This window comes from Anomaloglossus baeobatrachus, chromosome 1 (assembly GCF_048569485.1).
Source record: "Anomaloglossus baeobatrachus isolate aAnoBae1 chromosome 1, aAnoBae1.hap1, whole genome shotgun sequence".
NCBI classification, from domain to species: domain Eukaryota; kingdom Metazoa; phylum Chordata; class Amphibia; order Anura; family Aromobatidae; genus Anomaloglossus; species Anomaloglossus baeobatrachus.
Window position 1 is genome coordinate 285,003,532 of NC_134353.1, and position 8,418 is coordinate 285,011,949.

General features: G+C 38.6%; 2 non-coding genes across 2 annotated transcripts; one reads left to right on the forward strand and one right to left on the reverse strand.

The window, feature by feature from the left end:
• The first annotated feature begins 5 nt into the window (after window positions 1-5).
• On the forward strand, window positions 6-88 carry TRNAL-CAA (transfer RNA leucine (anticodon CAA)). The gene has a single exon. It is a non-coding gene; the product is annotated as a tRNA-Leu (tRNA).
• An 8,257-nt stretch (window positions 89-8,345) lies between these two features.
• On the reverse strand, window positions 8,346-8,418 carry TRNAF-GAA (transfer RNA phenylalanine (anticodon GAA)). The gene has a single exon. It is a non-coding gene; the product is annotated as a tRNA-Phe (tRNA).

Consider the following 8,418-nt stretch of genomic DNA (forward strand, 5'->3'; position numbering starts at 1 on the left):
TGCTTGTCAGGATGGCCGAGCGGTCCAAGGCGCTGCGTTCAAGTCGCAGTCTCTACTTGAGGTGTGGGTTTGAATCCCACTTCTGACAGAATTCTGTTACATTACAGTCATGTTTTTTTTTTTTTCATTTTCACTATGTTCCTCTGTCACAATTCAGACATTTCCACAAACCAGATTAGTCCAAAGACAAAGCCAATGAGAACCCTCTGGATCCTCAATCTTGTCTGTCACAATCATGTTGTTCTCTGCTGCACTATCAGTAAGAAGAGAGAGGTGAAAAATCTCATAAAATAAATCTCAAGATACACAAAATCTTAAAGATCCTTAGCACTTTATGTTGATATTTCTCAGATTTTGTTTCCGATTTCCTCCATACTACTTCGACTTCAACTAAATTTTTCAGTATAACTACTTTCATTTTCTTCTCGCATTAGTGACTGTTCTGAAAAGAGATACTTAAAACTGTTTTTTTCAGGTATATCTGCACTTCACAAAGAATGAAAATCTTGCTAAATGCATATGGAGAAAGAACTTTATCTCAAATCACTCATGCTTAAAAACAGCTTGCTGAAACCCGGGAACGGACCAGGGACCTTTAGATCTTCAGTCTAACGCTCTCCCAACTGAGCTATTTCAGCAACCTACAAGTTAAAGCTACAGCATTGCAAGGCAAACTCAAAGGTGTTAATAAATTTTCAGTTCAAAATTTGCATTTTTGGGGCCAAAAAAAAAAATGTGTTTGTTTTTAGAAAGTGTGAATTTTCCACAGTTGTGCTTGTCAGGATGGCCGAGTGGTCCAAGGCGCTGCGTTCAGGTCGCAGTCTCTACTTGAGGTGTGGGTTTGAATCCCACTTCTGACAGGTTTCTGTTACATTACAATCATGTTTTGTTTTTTTTCATTTTCACTATGTCCCTCTGTCACAATTCAGACATTTCCACAAACCAGATTAGTCCAAGGACAAAGCCAATGAGAACCCTCTGGATCCTCAATCCTGTCTGTCACAATCATGTTGTTCTCTGCTGCACTATCAGTAAGACGAGGGAGGTGGAAAATCTCATAAAATAAACCTCAAGATACACAAAATCTTAAAGATCCTTAGCACTTTATGTTGATATTTCTCAGATTTTTTTTCCGATTTCCTCCATACTACTTCGACTTCAACTTAATTTTTCAGTATAACTACTTTCATTTTCTTCTCGCATTAGTGACTGTTCTGAAAAGAGATACTTAAACCTGTATTTTTCAGGTATATCTGCACTTCACAAAGAATGAAAATCTTGCTAAATGCATATGGAGAAAGAACTTTATCTCAAATCACTCATGCTTAAAAACAGCGTGCTGAAAACCGGGATCGGACCAAGGACCTTTAGTCTAACGCTCTCCCAACTGAGCTATTTCAGCAACCTACAAAGTTAAAGCTAAAGCATTGCAAGGCAAACTCAAAGGTGTTAATAAATTTTCAGTTCAAAATTTGCATTTTTGGGGCCAAAAAAAAAATGTGTTTGTTTTTAGAAAGTGTGAATTTTCCACAGTTGTGATTGTCAGGATGGCTGAGCAATCCAAGGCGCTGCGTTCAGGTCGCAGTCTCTACATGAGGCGTGGGTTCGAATCCCACTTCTGACAGGTTTCTGTTACATTACAATCATGTTTTGGTTTTTTTCATTTTCACTATGTCCCTCTGTCACAATTCAGACCTTTCCACAAACCAGATTAGTCCAAGGACAAAGCCAATGAGAACCCTCTGGATCCTCAATCCTGTCTGTCACAATCATGTTGTTCTCTGCTGCACTATCAGTAAGACGAGGGAGGTGGAAAATCTCATAAAATAAACCTCAAGATACACAAAACCTTAAAGATCCTTAGCACTTTATGTTGATATTTCTCAGATTTTTTTTCCGATTTCCTCCATACTACTTCGACTTCAACTTAATTTTTCAGTATAACTACTTTCATTTTCTTCTCGCATTAGTGACTGTTCTGAAAAAAGATACTTAAAACTGTTTTTTCAGGTATATCTGCACTTCACAAAGAATGAAAATCTTGCTAAATGCATATGGAGAAAGAACTTTATCTCAAATCACTCATACTTAAAAACAGCGTGCTGAAACCCGGGATCGGACCAGGGACCTTTAGATCTTCGGTCTAACGCTCTCCCAACTGAGATATTTCAGCAACCTACAAAGTTAAAGCTACAGCATTGCAAGGCAAACTCAAAGGCGTTAAAAAATTTTCAGTTCAAAATTTGCATTTTTTGGGGCCAAAAAAAAAATGTGTTTGTTTTTAGAAAGTGTGAATTTTCCACAGTTGTGCTTGTCAGGATGGCCGAGCGGTCCAAGGCGCTGCGTTCAGGTTGCAGCCTCTACTTTAGGCGTGGGTTCGAATTCCACTTCTGACAGGTTTCTGTTACATTATAGTCATGTTTTTTGTTTTTTTTTCATTTTCACTATGTCCCTCTGTCAAAATTCAGACATTTCCACAAACCAGATTAGTCCAAGGACAAAGCCAATGAGAACCCTCTGGATCCTCAATCTTGTCTGTCACAATCATGTTGATCTCTGCTGCACTATCAGTAAGAAGAGGGAGGTGAAAAATCTCATAAAATAAGCCTCAAGATACACAAAATCTTAAAGATCCTTAGCACTTTATGTTGATATTTCTCAGATTTTTTTTCCGATTTCCTCCATACTACTTCGACTTCAACTTAATTTTTCAGTATAACTGCTTTCATTTTCTTCTCGCATTAGTGTCTTTTCTGAAAAGAGATACTTAAAACTGTTTTTTTCAGGTATATCTGCACTTCACAAAGAATGAAAATCTTACTAAATGCATATGGAGAAAGAACTTTATCTCAAATCACTCATGCTTAAAAACAGCTTGCTGAAACCCGGGATTGGACCAGGGACCTTTAGATCTTCAGTCTAACGCGCTCCCAACTGAGTTATTTCAGCAACCTACAAAGTTAAAGCTACAGCATTGCAAGGCAAACTCAAAGGCGTTAATACATTTTTAGTTCAAAATTTGCATTTTTGGGGCCAAACAAAAAATGTGTTTGTTTTTAGAAAGTGTGAATTTTCCACAGTTGTGCTTGTCAGGATGGCCGAGCGGTCCAAGGTGCTGCAATCAGGTCGCAGTCTCTACTTGAGGCGTGGGTTTGAATCCCACTTCTGACAGGTTTCTGTTACATTACAATCATGTTTTTTTTTTTTTCATTTTCACTATGTCCCTCTGTCACAATTCAGACATTTCCACAAACCAGATTAGTCCAAGGACAAAGCCAGTGAGAACCCTCTGGATCCTCAATCCTGTCTGTCACAATCATGTTGTTCTCTGCTGCACTATCAGTAAGAAGAGGGAGGTGAAAAATCTCATAAAATAAACCTCAAGATACACAAAATCTTAAAGATCCTTAGCACTTTATGTTGATATTTCTCAGATTTTTTTTCCGATTTCCTCCATACTACTTCGACTTCAACTAAATTTTTCAGTATAACTACTTTCATTTTCTTCTCGCATTAGTGACTGTTCTGAAAAGAGATACTTAAAACTGTTTTTTTCAGGTATATCTGCACTTCACAAAGAATGAAAATCTTGCTAAGTGCATATGGCGAAAGAACTTTATCTCAAATCACTCATACTTATAAACAGCGTGCTGAAACCCGGGATCGGACCAGGGACCTTTAGATCTTCAGTCTAACGCTCTCCCAACTGAGATATATCAGCAACCTACAAAGTTAAAGCTACAGCATTGCAAGTCAAACTCAAAGGCGTTAATAAATTTTCAGTTCAAAATTTGCATTTTTTGGGGCCAAAAAAAAAATGTGTTTGTTTTTAGAAAGTGTGAATTTTCCACAGTTGTGCTTGTCAGGATGGCCGAGCGGTCCAAGGCGCTGCATTCAGGTCGCAGTCTCTACTTAAGGCGTGGGTTCGAATCCCACTTCTGTCAGGTTTCTGTTACATTACAGTAATGTTTTTGTTTTTTTTTTCATTTTCACTATGTTCCTCTGTCACAATTCAGACATTTCCACAAACCAGATTAGTCCAAGGACAAAGCCAATGAGAACCCTCTGGATCCTCAATCTTGTCTGTCACAATCATGTTGATCTCTGCTGCACTATCAGTAAGAAGAGGGAGGTGAAAAATCTCATAAAATAAGCCTCAAGATACACAAAATCTTAAAGATCCTTAGCACTTAATGTTGATATTACTCAGATTTTTTTTCCGATTTCCTCCATACTGCTTCGACTTCAACTTAATTTTTCAGTATAACTATTTTCATTTTCTTCTCGCATTAGTGTCTATTCTGAAAAGAGATACTTAAAACTGTTTTTTTCAGGTATATCTGCACTTCACAAAGAATGAAAATCTTGCTAAATACATATGGAGAAAGAACTTTATCTCAAATCACTCATACTTAAAAACAGCGTGCTGAATCCCAGGATCGGACCAGGGACCTTTAGATCTTCAGTCTAACGCTCTCCCAACTGAGGTATTTCAGCAACCTACAAAATTAAAGCTACAGCATTGCAAGGCAAACTCAAAGGCGTTAATAAATTTTCAGTTCAAAATTTGCCTTTTTTGGGGCCAAACAAAAAATGTGCTTGTTTTTAGAAAGTGTGAATTTTCCACAGTTGTGCTTGTCAGGATGGCCGAGCGGTCCAAGGCGCTGCGTTCAGGTTGCAGTCTCTTCTTGAGGCGTGGGTTCAAATCCCACTTCTGACAGGTTTCTGTTACTTTACAGTCATGTTTTTTTTTTTTTTTTCGTTTTCACTATGTCCCTCTGTCACAATTCAGACATTTCCACAAACCAGATTAGTCCAAGGACAAAGCCAATGAGAACCCTCAGGTTCCTCAATCTTTTCTGTCACAATCATGTTGATCTCTGCTTCACTATCAGTAAGAAGAGGGAGGTGAAAAATCTCATAAAATAAGCCTCATGATACACAAAATCTTAAAGATCCTTAGCACTTTATGTTGATATTTCTCAGATTTTTTTTCCGATTTCCTCCATACTACTTCGACTTCAACTTAATTTTTCAGAATAACTGCTTTCATTTTCTTCTCGCATTAGTGTCTACTCTGAAAAGAGATACTTAAAACTGTTTTTTTCAGGTATATCTGCACTTCACAAAGAATGAAAATCTTGCTAAATGCATATGGAGAAAGAACTTTATCTCAAATCACTCATGCTTAAAAACAGCTTGCTGAAACCCGGGATCGGACCAGGGACCTTTAGATCTTCAGTCTAAGGCTATGTCCGCACGTTGCTTTTTACCTGCTTTTTACCTGCTTTTTTGCTGCTTTTTCAACTGCAGCGTTTAATGCCAAAATGGTTGTGTTCTGCTTTTCAAGCAAAGTCTATGGGAATTTGGGTTTCTTGTCCGCACTATGCAGTTCAAACTGCAGCCTTTTTGGTGCAGAACTTTGGTCAAAAACTCAGCTTTGCAGTGCAAAACCCAAATGGCAAAAACAACTGACATGTGAATTGTTTTTGCCATTTGGGTTTTGCACTGCAAAGCTGAGTTTTTGACCAAAGTTCTGCACCAAAAAGGCTGCAGTTTGAACTGCATAGTGCGGACAAGAAAACCAAATTCCCATAGACTTTGCTTGAATAGAAGAACACATCCATTTTGGCATTAAACAGCGCAGAAGAAAAAGCAGCAAAAAAGCAGGTAAAAAGCAGGTAAAAAGCAACGTGCGCACATACCCTAAGGCTGTGCGCACGTTGCGTAAATTCATGCAGTTACTCTGCGCTTTGCAGTGCAGCGTAACTGCATGCGTCCTGCGTCCCCTGCACAGTCTATAGAGATTGTGCAGGGGCCGTGCGCACGTGGTGTTTAAGAGCGCAGCGCTTCGGCTACTGCCGAAGCGCTGCGTAAAAAGAAGTGACATGTCACTTCTTTCCTGCGCTTTGCCGGCAGCTCCTGCTCTGTCTATGGCAGGAGCTGCAGGCAGAGCGCATGGAATCGGCTTTTTTTTTTCACTACAGACATTTCTGCAGCGATTTAAAGAGCACATGTGCTCTTCAGATCGCTGCAGAAATTTCTGCAGTGAAGTACGCAACGTGCGCACATACCCTTACGCTCTCCCAACTGACTTATTTCAGCAACCTACAAAGTTAAAGCTACAGCATTGCAAGGCAAACTCAAAGGCGTTAATAAATTTTCAGTTCATAATTTGCATTTTTGGGGCCAAACAAAAAATGTGTTTGTTTTTAGAAAGTGTGAATTTTCCACAGTTGTGCTTGTCAGGATGGCCGAGCGGTCCAAGGCGCTGCGTTCAGGTCGCAGTCTCTACTTGAGGCGTGGGTTTGAATCCCACTTCTGACAGGTTTCTGTTACATTACAATCATGTTTTTTTTTTTTCATTTTCACTATGTCCCTCTGTCACAATTCAGACATTTCCACAAACCAGATTAGTCCAAGGACAAAGCCAATGAGAACCCTCTGGATCCTCAATCATGTCTGTCACAATCATGTTGTTCTCTGCTGCACTATCAGTAAGAAGAGGGAGGTGGAAAATCTCATAAAATAAACCTCAAGATACACAAAATCTTAAAGATCCTTAGCACTTTATGTTGATATTTCTCAGATTTTTTTTCCGATTTCTTCCATACTACTGGACTTCAACTTAATTTTTCAGTATAACTACTTTCATTTTCTTCTCGCATTAGTGACTGTTCTGAAAAGAGATACTTAAAACTGTTTTTTTCAGGTATATCTGCACTTCACAAAGAATGAAAATCTTGCTAAATGCATATGGAGAAAGAACTTTATCTCAAATCACTCATACTTAAAAACAGCGTGCTGAAACCCGGCATCAGACCAGGGACCTTTAGATCTTCAGTCTAACGCTCTCCCAACTGAGCTATTTCAGCAACCTACAAAGTCAAAGCTACAGCATTGCAAGGCAAACTCAAAGGCGTTAATAAATTTTCAGTTCAAAATTTGCATTTTTTGGGGCCAAACAAAAAATGTGTTTGTTTTTAGAAAGTGTGAATTTTCCACAGTTGTGCTTGTCAGGATGGCCGAGCGGTCCAAGGCGCTGCGTTCAGGTTGCAGTCTCTACTTGAGGCGTGGGTTCGAATCCCACTTCTGACAGGTTTCTGTTACATTACAATCATGTTTTGTTTTTTTTTCATTTTCACTATGTCCTTTCACAATTCAGACATTTCCACAAACCAAATTAGTCCAAGGACAAAGCCAATGAGAACCCTCTGGATCCTCAGTCCTGTCTGTCACAATTATGTTGTTCTCTGCTGCACTATCAGTAAAAAGAGGGAGGTGAAAAATATCATAAAATAAGCCTCAAGATACACAAAATCTTAAAGATCCTTAGCACTTTATGTTGATATTTCTCAGATTTTTTTTCCGATTTCTTCCATACTACTGGACTTCAACTTAATTTTTCAGTATAACTACTTTCATTTTCTTCTCGCATTAGTGACTGTTCTGAAAAGAGATACTTAAAACTGTTTTTTTCAGGTATATCTGCACTTCACAAAGAATGAAAATCTTGCTAAATGCATATGGAGAAAGAACTTTATCTCAAATCACTCATGCTTAAAAACAGCGTGCTGAAAACCGGGATCGGACCAAGGACCTTTAGATCTTCAGTCTAACGCTCTCCCAACTGAGCTATTTCAGCAACCTACAAAGTCAAAGCTACAGCATTGCAAGGCAAACTCAAAGGCGTTAATAAATTTTCAGTTCAAAATCTGCATTTTTTGGGGCCAAACAAAAAATGTGTTTGTTTTTAGAAAGTGTGAATTTTCCACAGTTGTGCTTGTCAGGATGGCCGAGCGGTCCAAGGCACTGCGTTCAGATCGCAGTCTCTACTTGAGGCATGGGTTTGAATTGCACTTCTGACAGATTTCTGTTACATTACAGTCATGTTTTTTTTTTTTTCATTTTCACTATGTCCCTCTGTCACAATTCAGACATTTCCACAAACCAGATTAGTCCAAGGACAAAGCCAATGAGAACCCTCTGGATCCTCAATCTTGTCTGTCACAATCATGTTGATCTCTGCTGCACTATCAGTAAGAAGAGGGAGGTGAAAAATCTCATAAAATAAGCCTCAAGATACACAAAATCTTAAAGATCCTTAGCACTTTATGTTGCTATTTCTCAGATTTTTTTTCCGATTTCCTCCATACTACTTCGACTTCAACTAAATTTTTCAGTATAACTACTTTCATTTTCTTCTCGCATTAGTGACTGTTCTGAAAAGAGATACTTAAAACTGTTTTTTTCAGGTATATCTGCACTTCACAAAGAATGAAAATCTTGCTAAATGTATATGGAGAAAGAACTTTATTTCAAATCACTCATACTTAAAAACAGCATGCTGAAACCCGGGATCGGACCAGGGACCTTTAGATCTTCAGTCTAACGCTCTCCCAACTGAGCTATTTCAGC